Source organism: Nicotiana tabacum, chromosome 3, assembly GCF_000715075.1.
Source record: "Nicotiana tabacum cultivar K326 chromosome 3, ASM71507v2, whole genome shotgun sequence".
NCBI classification, from domain to species: Eukaryota; Viridiplantae; Streptophyta; class Magnoliopsida; order Solanales; family Solanaceae; genus Nicotiana; species Nicotiana tabacum.
This window is the reverse complement of record NC_134082.1, coordinates 186718872-186732382: the sequence shown is the minus strand read 5'-3', so window position 1 is coordinate 186732382 and position 13511 is coordinate 186718872.

Genomic DNA, 13511 nt, shown 5'->3' with positions numbered 1-13511 from the left:
TATGTATTTTCCTTTTCAGGAAATAGACCAAATGAAAGGAATAATCAAGTGCTCGAGATTTCATACTTCAAAGCTCTAACACTTGGGGGACTACAGATATGAAGGTAAAGAAGACTAAAGAAGATTAAAAGTCAGAATTCAAGCCCGGATCAACCCAAAAATCAAAAGTCAAGAGCCAATCAAGAGCCAAAAAACAAGCCTGATTCAAAAACCTTTGTAATAAGCTTTGATAAAGCGTAAACTCGTGGACATAAATTACAAGATCCTGCGAGTACTTAGGTTAAGGGCAATATTAGTCATGGGTTACAAGATATACCTTAGAATTTTTTGAAATCTGATATAAGAAAACAGTTATGAAAGAGTTGTAGATGTCATATAAAAAGTTAATACTTCTAAGTATTATGTAATTTGAAAGTTCAAAACATGCAACTTCCTCAATTTATTCATGAAACTTCTTCAAAATATGTATTTTCCTACTTCTCTCATACACTTACACCAATATGAAGTTGAGACGTCTTCTTTATTAGTGTTGTTTATAAAAGGGTACTCTTTTATAAAATTCGTGTCTATGCCAAAATCACGAAATATTAAAGATTTTTTAAATGTAAGTCAAAGAGTTTAAAGAAAAACTCAAAGTAAACGAAAGATCATATATTAAACTTGGCTAAAACTAAGTATATACTTAGTTAAAACCAACATATTTGTTTGGTAAGCAAACCCCAAAACGAACCAGGGGTAAAAACTAACCAATCATTCCAAAAAGTAAAAAAAGACTTCCCATCAAAAGTTCAAAAAACAAACTAAGTTCTGAAAGAACACTAAGAGGCAAAATCCAATATGGCATCATCAGCAGCGGGAGAAGATTCAACTTGAGCAGAAGAAGCTTGGATACCAACTTCACCAGGAGTAAGCTCATCACATTCGGGAACGCCGACCTCAAGTTAGGAAAAGCTCTAACTTTGCTAAGTTTTTTTAATTGTTTCCTTAGCCTTGGCGATCTCAGCATTAAAGTCAAAGCCTTCCTGGCTAGCCTCTAACAAAGTCTAGAGGCGGGTATGTAAAAAAGCCTAACTTACATCAAGTGTCGATTTATCTTCAAGGGCTTCTTAATCTTTCTTCCACTGGTCAATTTCAGCCTTCAACTTTTCTTTCTCAATCAGAGAAGCATCATAAGAAGCCTTCATTAGGGCGAGGGATCTCTCCAAGAACTGGACCTTATCAGAGGAGGCACATAGGTCTTCTTGAACCTAAGTGAGTGTTTGAACTAGCTCCCCGACATAAGTCTCCTTTTGGTTAATGAGTTCTTTTAAATCCCTTATCTTCTCGGTAGTTTTAGAAAGTTGCTCTGCAAATGAAGACTCAAGGATGTCTTTGTCTTTGCCAACTTGACTTGAAGAGGCTTTTTCAATTGCCAATTTTGTCACCATCATCCTTGATTACTGTTTCAAAGCACACTTCTCTTTGGCTAAAACTTCTTTCTCCAATTGATGACCCTCGTATTGTTCCTTCCAGTTATCCACTTTAGTATGATAATCATTGACTAATTGCTCAGTGTGAACAATTCTCTTCAAAAGCTCTGTGCCTATCAAGTTGATCTACAAAAGAAAAGAAAGAAGTGATTGTCAAACAAAAGTAAATAACCACGAGGAAAAGAAAGGAAAAAACTAAGACTTGAACCTTCAAAGATGAATGAATAATATCATTTATCCATGTCAAGGAGCTGTAGCTTTCCAACTTTGACTTCTCAACTGCGCCAAGTAAAGGTTTCAACCATACGTCGGCTTGACCAAATTTTTTCAATAGATTACCACCTTCAGGGACTTCTATGGTAACCTTTTTCATCACCATATTGCTACTAGAAGTACCAACTTCAACATGAGAAGTAGTAGCAACAAGGACAGTTGAGGAAGTGAAAGCAGACACGGGAAGAGCAGTAGTAGCAGCAACAAGAACGGTAGATTGAGAACGAATGGTGACTAACGCTGGAAGAGGAGAAAAGGGTAATTCTTAAGAAACGGGGCCAAAATCTTCACTATCAAAACTATGGGAAAATAGCTGATCAGTAAATTCATGAGGGGGATCATTCATCTCCTCATCAGAACTCACTAAAGTAGCACTTTCAGGCTCATTCAAAGGAACTGAACTTGGAGGAGGGGTGGCTTCATCATCTGAAATAATACGCCTCCTAACTCGAGGTCTACGAACTAAAGAACTTTCCTTTGGTTCTTCTTCTCCCTCCGAGCCACGAGCTCCATCAACCTTTCTCTTTGAAGAAGAGCTCAGAATTCTTTCTTGAGCAAAACTCACCGTAAGTGTTGCAGATGAAACAGAAGCGGGACTGACACCACAAATGGAAAATCCTAACAAAAGAAAGGAGTCATGGTAAAAACTGTTAAGTTAGCAAAAGAGAAAAAGAAGAAAACTAGGCAGGAAAAAATATAGAAAGAAGTAAGACAAGAAGACGAAAAAGGAAAGGCTTTAGAAAATCGGAAAAAATGGTAAAGTATTTATGAGAAGACACGACTATTGAGGTCATTATGAAGCGTCATAATGGAACTGTCACTTCGTGACTGATGCGGTTGCAGGAACATCCTAAAAGACGCTGAAGAACAGAAGGACCAGTTGATAAAAGCTACGTGGCATGATCATTAAATGAAAAGTGATGAACGTCACATCGGTTCAGAAAAGGGTATGATTATATTCGAAAACGGCGGCAGAGAATTCCCGCTATATATATAAAAAGTTTTCTACTTCCCCGAATATTCAATAGAAAATATTCAAGAAAGTGGGGGGACTATCTGTATTGGTGGTGAAAAAGAGTTACACGTGGAATATTAGATTGCTGATATAGCATAACGCGTGGAACAATAATATAGCAGCATGTGACAGTCTTATTTAATAGAAAAAGAAAAGGCACGGGAAGAAATACCCACGAGATAGTACCGGACCTAACAGCTGGCAGGGAATGAATAAATAACAATTAGAAGGAAAGATACATGGACTGGAAGGAAATAAAGAAGGGGAATCTGAATAGATATAAGACATTTATAGAAATAGATGCGTCAGTTATAAAAATTCAAAATAATGGGCAATCAATATCATTAATGCTCATAATTAGCCCAAATTATGGGGGGAACTGTTACTATTGTATATTCCTATATAGGGGCACATAATACTATTTGTAAGGACACATGCATCTGAGGCAATATTGAAATATACACTTTACTTTTTTGCTTTCTCGAAATTTTCTGCTTTGACTTTGTAATCAATTATTTCCTTAGTTATTCTTATTATTTTTTTTGATAGCGTTGAGAAAGTGAAGCTAAACTTGGTTATCAGTAACCCATTTTCTTCTAAAGTCTTTGATCGAAAGATATACTTTTTGGTTAAACAAATTATCAAATGACTGGCGCAAAATTTTCACCAAGGGGTTCACTATATATTACTTATACATTAAAAGAAATTTACCTCATATATATGATGTAGTTTTTCAGCAATCCGCCCCTCCAGCTCCGCCCAAGTCAAGTTACATTTAAGCTTATAAACGGTCATATTCAGCCGAAAGTGTAATTAGCGAGAAGATAAAATCAGAGAAAGTAGATGGAGATAGTTTGATCATATCTTACATAAACATCTAGATATATATATATCGAAAGTGTTAAGTTTAAAGGGAACGTCCCACTTGTCAAATATATGTATAATAGATTAATCTTAGGAAATTTGCTAAACTACTATCTAGTATTTCATGAATATCGTCATTAATTGACAACTAACAAAGGAGGAGAACACGGGAAATAAATAAATGAATCAAAGAATCCATAAACCTATCGGTTATCAATATTGAGAAAGTGCCATTTGCTTCTACTGTCAAGATACTTAGACGATGATCAATTTTGTGGGCGTGCTGCACTAATTTAATTTAATTATTCTCGATTCTTTTAGTTTATATAGATAGCAAGTGTACCTGAATTAATTTAAGCAAATAAATCGAAGTATTCCTTCTTCTTTTCTCAAAGGAAAACAAATTTTTATGGTTAATCTTGCTATGGGTATAAGACAAAATTGTTCTCGTATCCGTTGCACAAGAACACAAAATTGAACGGCTCAAATGAATGTTAAAAGTAATAGTATGATGTATGAACTAAATTCAGTACTGGAAAAACGTGGGAAATTGACTTGGTAAAGGTAACCGTTTTATTCATAAGTCACTCGTTATGTGAACAAAAATTAAACTTGTTGGACAAACTGACCCTTCAACATACTTTCTTGATAGTTACGTTGTACTTTATCGAAGGAAAAAATAGTTTAATTTACTACTAGTTACTTTCGTATGAAGTTAGAAGAGACAACGTAAAATAGTTACCCAAAAAAAGAAAAGAAAGCAGTACAAAAACCAATTTCTCCTGGTAAAAAGACCACTTATTTTTCCATAATCGCAAATAAATTGATTAAACTTTCTCTTTTGGCTTCCTTCATTTTTATTTTTTTATTTTTTTTGTTTTTTGGCTGTTGCCGAATTGACTTTGTCAAAAGAAGGCAAATATGCATGAGGGAGATTTATTGTGTGCGCCATTCAAAATTTTGAGGCTGCAGACATTACTGCAATAGCCTAAATTAGGGCATATGACTGTAAAAGCATTATACTATATATGCACCAAATAATTAACCAAATCATGTAATTATTTTGTTATATCCAGTTGAAGATTTGGCCATCTTTTCATTCTTTCCAACAGAAGATGACCAGGAAATTAAACCGGGCTGGTGACTCATTATGCGTTAAAGGAAGATAACTGGAGGATTTTGGAACTGTTTGCCATTTCAGTGAAGTGGCGATATAGCTATAGGCTGTCTTATAATAACAAGGCACATAATTTTAAAGTATGGAAACCAACTTCATGAAATTAGTAAACTGTTGGATACAGAAAACCCCACATAGAAAATGCAAAAAAAGATGAGCGTTTTGACTGTTTGTCCACCCATTTCCTTATAAAATACTTGTCCATCACATGTATTTGGAAATTCATAATCATGTCATGGAGGACTTGGACTTCGCTGAACTTGGGCTTATAGAATTAGACTCCTTACCTATTTTGAGAGTTTGTTTTCATTATTATTTAGTATAATTATAAAGTAGAAGGACATATTACATAAGTTTCAAGGGGTTGCTGTAAGTGTTTATGCACTCTCTAAGACTTGTAATGAGCATTGTTAGTCATAGAGAAAGTACTAATAGCGTGTTTGGATGGTTGTTACCTACTGTATTGTATCGTATTGTTACTTTAGATATAATATTATTTTTTTTATTAATTAAATTTTATTGTATTGTATCGCTAAATTCATCGTTACGTAACGACGAAAAGTGTCACTTTATGGAACGATGAATTTGATGTGTTGGCATCGTTACCTTACTTTTTTCTATCACCTTATCCTTCTTAGTTCTTTATTATTAATTATTTTTGTAAAGATATGTATCATATATATTTACTGATATGGTTAGAGTGAAGTTAGTTATCGTAGTACTTAAATTAAGGTAAATATATATATGTATGTATGTATCATATATTTTTTAAATTAGTATAAGCATCTAGTGCAATCAACTTTTGCCAATAGATGCTCGTCTCGAACAAAGGGCTTTAATTTGTTCCTTGCTTATCGTGAACAAGAAAGGTCATCAATTGGCTGCTTGCGCTCATTTCCCGACACAAAAAAAATAGAGTAATATCTATTCACCAGATAATGACAAACAACTCAGCCAACAAACAAGCATATAACTCTAGTATCAATGAAACCCTACCACAGAAAAATTGTAAACTCGACTTCCACCAACAACCCTGCCCGATTCCCAGAAAAGAAAGAAAAAAGAATTAACAAACAAGTAGTCTCTATACAATCACGTTAGGCTAAGGCACAAGGTATGCAGTAGTTCGAACCCCACATTTAATCATATACAAGGATCTTGCACGAAAATGGGCCGGGTTTTCGGTTTGGGTTTTTAGGAGCAAGAGTTTGTCAGCCAGTAGAAGTGATGTTACAAAAATAGCCCTGACAGCATGACAATAGATCGCTTCATATACCGGCGACCTAACTTTTTAAAAAATTTAACCACATTTTGCGCTCGAACGTGGTTCAGTTACATTATGTTTGAATTGAAGGGGTGTATAATTTCTTATTTAAAATGTCGCTTTATTTTTTTTATTGTTCTTTTTTTGCAATAATTTTTATTTAAAGAATAGATTGAATTGAATCAGATTTATTTCCGTTTAACAATAGTTTGGTTCACAAAAGAAATATTTCGGGGAAAAAACTTAATCTAAAATGGATTGAATAGATTGAATACAACCTTAGGGCTCGTTGGTACGGGATAAGGGATAATTAATTCTGGGGTTAAATTTGAGATGAGTTTATCCCACGTTTGATTAGGATAAAATCGTGGTATAATTAATCTCGGGATTGTAGTCTTTTTTTTAGGGAAAATTACACATAAGTACAATTCATACACATATATTGCAATGGGATTTTTTCCTAACTATACCATATATGAAACCTTATTACCAAATATGTGCATACTATGTAAATTACCCGCCCAGTCCACAGTTTTCCTACAATTTTTGTACCATTTGTTTAATACACGATTAATTGGGCAGAATCTTCCATAATTAACGCGCTAAAAATCAGGAAAAAATCTTGCGATTGATTGAGTCTACATTAAATTCAAATTTTGAAACGGAAAGGAGATTTTTGTTCTTCATCTTCATCTTCATCATTTATAGCCATTAAAAAGCTTGAAAACTTTGAATTCAAATTTGAGTTTTCAAAAATCATTATTTGTTTGGATTGGGTGTTGTTGAAAATAATCGGGAATATGATTTGGAGTTTATATCTCAATTTTGAGGGGTTTTGGTGAAGATTAGACTTGGTTTTGACTGAATTTCAGATTGAAACTCGAAGAAGAAGAAGACATATTGCAGAAATTGTAGATAAATTGTAGTTAAATTGTAGATTATTTGTATTCTGAATGTAGATGCTTTATTTTCTGTTTTCACAAATAAAAAACTGCTAAAACTTCTACAAATCTTCTGAAAAACGCAATTATGTCAAAAATCACAATTATGCTACAATTGGATTGGAATTGGGATATAAAAATTTAATGTACCCAGTTTGTAGATAAATTGTAGATTATGTGTATTCTAATTGTAGGTGCTTTATTTTTTATTTTCACACATCAAAAACGACTAAAGCTTCTACAAATTTTCTGCAAAAAACGCAATTATGTCGAAAATCCCAATTAAACTACAATTGAATGGGAATTGGGATATTAAAATTCAATATATCCAGTTTGTAGATATTTTGTAGATGAATTGTAGATTATTTGTATTCTGATTGTAGATGCATTATTTTCTGTAGATGAATTGTAGATTAATATGGTCAGCGGGTATAATCACAGCAACAGCAGCAGAATCCTTGGAAAGATTGGCTAACCACTATACCATTTGGTATATGTGTAGCACAAGCTGCAACATTTTTCATCAAACAAGGCGTGACACTGAACCGAAAGATTGTTCACAATTTTGAGATTCCCCCTGCCTCAATTTTTGCCTTAGCAGCTGTTGGAAAGGAGATTTCTTTTCTTCATCTGTTCTTCCAGATATTTTCCACCATTGATAGCCATTAAAAAGCTTGAAAGCTTTGAATTCAAATTTAAGATTTCAAAAATCATTATTTATTTGGATTGGGTGTTGTTGAAAATAATCGGGAATATGGTTTGGAGTTGTTAAAATTCAGAACAATATCTGACAATTACCAGAAATTACAATAACTGAAACAATGGGTTTCATATTGAATCTCTTTGGCTAAAAATCTGATTATACTCAACGGGTCTCATCTCTGTATTTTTTTAGAAGAAGAAGGAATGGAGAAGAGAAAGAAATGGGAGGGGGAAAACGATCGCTGGTCAGATCTTAGGAATTAAGGGGAGAGAGAAACGTGGGATATATGGATACCTTTAATTAAGGAGTAAAAACTGCCAATTAATTAGACCCTTAATTAAGTATGGCATAGGATTGGTAATTTGGTATACGGATTTGTAATTAAATCAAATCTTAAACATTGAGGGTAATAAAGTTTCCTATGTGGTATAGAAACGGTAAAAATCCACATTGCAATTAGTTAGCCTAGTTACAACTTTACAAACTTATAGCCCAAAGATAAAAGGCTAAGGTCCGAAAAAAGCTTTTTTACACCACCAACTACTGCTATTATTCCTTCTTCATAAATTCCTACGCTTCGCACAGATTCCAATTGAAACAATCAATTTCAATGGTGGCATTTATTTTCTGAAAACACGTAAGGCTTTTATATTTGAATTTGCTTTTCTTAATGTAAAATTATGTAGAAGTGGAAGCGGTAGAAACATCTACAATTCTAGAGGAGACTTAGACTATTTAGATGATAAAATGAGAATAGTGATATACTTTAGAACCATTAATGTAATTGAAGGATCTTTGTCAAATCTTATATTTGTTTCTTCCCCAAGTTTCAAATGGTAGAAATTAAAAAAAAAATTGCTGCAAGTTTGTAATTTGGCAAAAAAAAAAGAAAAAAGTAAATTGATTTTATACATAGATTTTTCGAGAAAAAGTAAGAAAAAATACAAACATTTCAATTTTAGTTTTAATTGTACATGTACATTATATATATAATAATATATATATAATAATGTATAACTTTATATATGAAATATATAATAATGTATATAAAAAAATAAGAAAAACAAGAAGAAAGAAGAGGAGAAGAAAGTATCAAATTTTTATGGAGGCCAATTATACACTAACAATATATATATACAAAAAAAAAATTGTACAATGAAAAAAAATTATATTTATGTAACATTATACTCAAATATACATATTTATACACAATGATACATAATTATACAAAATATATGGACCATTATGTGGTCCCAAATCCCAAGAGAATAAACCTCTGCCAAACCGTTATAGAAGAGGACAAAGGACAGTCTTGCACCGAGTAGCATAAATAGGAGAAGAATCAATCAGAAAAACTTGCTTATAATTCTTTAGCTTAGAAATTACATCTAGAACTTCCCTTTTCTCAAGTTTTCCTTTCTTTTTTGCTCTAGTTACTCCCAGAAGTTGAGGAACAGACCCTCTTTGTGATCTGGAAATCAGTTTGTCATCAATATAATTTTGCTTGTTACATTTGGTGCTTTCATTGACCCTCCCTCTACAAATGGGTGATAGAGATGATAATACCCGTTTGAAATCACTAGATGAAGCTGTTAAGCAACTGCAGGCTGACTCTGCTTCACATACCAATGCTCTGGAGTCCATTAACATTGTTCTTCAGGATATTGTTTCTTAGTTGGCATCTATGCGTCCATCACCGTCGGCACCGCCGCCGCCCACCACCAGTTCTCTTTCTTCTACCCCAGGTCCTTCTTCTACACCTTCACCACGTACTTTTACCCAGCTACCAAATTCTGCTCCTACTTTAGCCCAACAACCACAACAACAGATTTATCCAATGACCCAACAACCATTTATGCCTTTTCGGCGTGATAAACCAGCACCAATCGATTTGCCCAAGTTCGACGATCTCCATGCTGAGAGTTGGACTTTGCAAGCTACTTAATATTTTGACAGGTATCATGTTGCCGATGAGGATCGCTTGGACCTTTGTTCCTTCTTTCTTGAAGGCAAAGAAAGGGAGTGGTACCAGTGGATGTATCGCAATCGTCAATTGTGGGGGTGGGCTCACTTTCTTAAAGTTGTTGTGTTTCACTTTGGGACCAAGTCACTGGAATCTCCAGAGAGCTTGTTAGCTAAATTACAGATGACTTCCTCTGTCCGTGAGTATCTTTCTCAGTTTGAAAAACTTGCAAATCGAACAACGGAGATGCCGCCACCAATGCTCAAACATTGTTTTACATCTGGGCTTCACCCAAATATTAAAGCAAATGTGTTGTTTTTTAGACCGGTGGATCTTAACGAGGCCATTGGGCTGGCATTTTTGCAAGAAGAGAAATACTTAGCCCAACCCAAATTGTCACCCCGTCCCACTCCATTTCATAGACCCACTCCCCTCCCTTTCGCCCATCACACTGTAGCTCACTCTAAACCAAACCAGCCCCTTTCCCAGTCATCACCTTCTCCAGTTGCTTCTTTGTCGGGTGTTGGTCGTGTACCTTTCAAGAAACTTACACAAGCGGAACTACAATGCAAACGTGACCTCAATCTTTGTTTTAACTATGATGAAAAATGGCATAAGGGTCATCGTTGTTCTTCCCAAACTCAACTCTTTCTTCTCCTGCCAGAAGAAGATACCACCGATGAGACTCCTTTAGACACCTCACCCCCACCTTCTGATGCATCTCCACCAGATAATCTCTTAGACAATCCTTCCCTCCTTACCATTAGTCTTCACGCTCTTGTCGGAGGTCTACATCCGACTACCCTTTGATTTATGGGTACTGTCCAAGGAAATCCAGTTCAGGTTCTCATTGATGGGGGGAGCACCCACAATTCCATCCATCCTAGGGCAGCTAGAAAACTCAAACTGCCCATTGAACCTGCTTCGGCTTTTCAGTGATGGTGGGAAATGGCCAAACATTACGTTGTCTGGGAGTGATCCATGTGGTTTGTATCACCATTCAAGGATACTCTTTTTCCACCACTTTTATTTGTTATTGATTTACACGGTTCAGATTTGGTCTTGGGGTGTATTGGTTGGCCACTTTGGGGCCAAGCCTCTCTGATTATGTCAAACGTACTTTTGAATTTACCATTTCTCACCAGCACATTCGTTGGGTGGGTGACCCTGTTTCTTCCCCAGCTCAGATAAATGTTTCCACCCTTCGTCGTTTTTCCTAGACTAATTCCATTTCTTATGTTTTGCGTCTGGACCTTCACTCCACCAATACCATCGATCCATCAGAGTATCCCCTGACTTATCTTCACTCCTTGAGTCTAACCTTGATTTTTTCCAGCTACCTACATCACTTCCTCCATCTAGAGCCCAAGACTATCACATACCACTTTTACCAGGAGCTAGCCCAATTAATGTACGCCCATATCATTACCCTCATTTTCAGAAGGCAGAAATTGAGCGCCAGGTATCCGAAATGCTCAAAACAGGTGTCATTCACCCCAGCTCTAGTCCTTATTCGTCCCATGTTCTACTGGTTCGAAAAAAAATGGCACATGGTGATTTTGTTTAGATTATCGAGCTTTAAATTCTATCACAATGAAAGATAGATTCCCCATCCCAACTGTGGATGAATTGTTTGATGAGTTGCATAACGCTCGATTCTTCTCCAAATTGGATTTATTGGCCAGTTATCATCAAATCCAACTTCACCCACCAGATATTGAAAATACGGCATTTCGCACTCATGACGGGCACTATGAGTTTACCGTCATGTCATTTGGGCTCTCAAATGCACCTTCTACTTTCCAAACAACCATGAACTCTATTTTTAAACCATTCCTTCGGCAGTTTTATTTTAGTTTTTTTTATGATATACTTGTTTATAGTCAGTCACGGGACACTCACTTGGCACATCTTGATTTTGTGTTTGATATTTTGCACCAAAATTCATTGGTTGTCAAGAGTTCGAAGTGTCACTTTGGCCAAACTTCCATTGCTTACTTGGGACATATTCTTTCTGTTGAGGGTCTTCAGGTTGATCCAGAAAAAATAACTGCAATACTCTCATGGCCTATACCTTCATCAGTTAAGGATGTGATAGGTCCTAGGGTGTTAAGATGGTGGTCACCGACGTCCTTGCCGCCGGGTTTATGGCGAGGGGAAAGGGGGGCAGCGCTCGGGTTCTAAAAGGGTTTGGGTCTGGTGAAGACGACCTAAGGGCAAGGGGTATGGCTTGGGGGCGTGAGGTAAGAGGGATGGGCTTATATACGGGGTAGGTGAGTGGATCCAATCCGTTGGATCTGATGAGATCAACGGTTTGGATTACTTTAACTATATGAAACGGGGTCGTTTGGTCTTATGCTGGAATGGATCAAACCAGGTTTCATTGGGTCGGGTTAAGTAATGGGTAAGGGAGATGGGACGAGGGCCGTCAGATCGACCTGGTTTGAACGGCTGAGATGGATTGTCCTTGAAACGACGTAGTTTTGGTGTCAAACTACGTCGTTTTGGTGGCCTGGGAGATGGGTTGCTTGGACCGGCTGCCTTGGGCTGCTTTTGGGCCTCAAATTAAAAAGAAAACAGGCCAAATCCGATTTTTAAACCAATTTGCACTCTTTTCTTTTATTTTCTAATTTTAAAACACAAAACCTAATTAAATAATGAAATTAAACACCCGCTAATTAACACTTAACACAATTATCACACACATATTAAAATATTTAAATAGGTAAAATCACACCATGGCGACAAATAGAATAAAAGATGCATATTTTTTGTGATTTTCCTTTTAATAACCGAATTATGGTTTAATTACACACGACATATATATTTTATATTTTTTGTTTGATAAGACTAAATAAGAATGGACATAACCACAAATAACTACCAAAAAATATCACGTAGATTCCAAAAATTGTACGGCGAAACCATTTGTTATTATTTTGATTTCTTTTGGAGTGATTGTCGCGTAAACAAAAATCACGTGCTCACACTCATAAGCAATGGTTTAGCCATTAATAGGAGGTATTCAATGCTAAACCAGCTTGGATATAAACCAACATTATCAAAATGAACTGTCTTGATTTCATAATCTGAAAATTATGCTCTTAATCGAGAAAAGCAATTCCAAATGCCAAACTGCAGGTTGACAATAATTACACATATAATCATCTCATATATGCACCTATAAGTGGTTCACATGATAGGTGAACGGGCCTATATTCACCTTTTATATATTTCAGAATCATGGGTTTTAGTCCCAACTTTAGCTGGTATTATCAATTCATTATGAGAACAAGCAACACATGAGAATTCCTGAATAATCTTCTAGTTCTTTAGTATATGCTTATCTGAATTCTCAAATAGCTCATTTAAAAATGGCAAATGAAAACTTCAAATTTATCATGTCATGTGCTATCTCTTAGTAAACTTCTGGTTTACTATGGCATAAACTTTTGCTTTAGTAAACTTCTGGTTTACTGTGATACATGATATAGTACAAATTAAAGAATAAGGCGGGTAACTTCTCACATACATATTATTTTACCCCCTATGATTGTGGAAACATGAAGATTATCAATCTTCCAATCATTTGTAGTCTCAATATGATAGCCATTTGTATTAGTAAACTTCAGGTTTACTACAACATATGTTTTGACCATAATCATATAATATGAATGACATATTTGTATATAAGCTCTTCGAGAGCCTTCATTTATTATCCATAATCTAATATTTATCTGGCACTACTGGTGTCATGTATTCTTTAGGCAAACATTTAGCTCTTCAGGAGTTGTTGATACATTTTGTACTATCAAATATTGCTCAGACACTGCTGGTGTCAT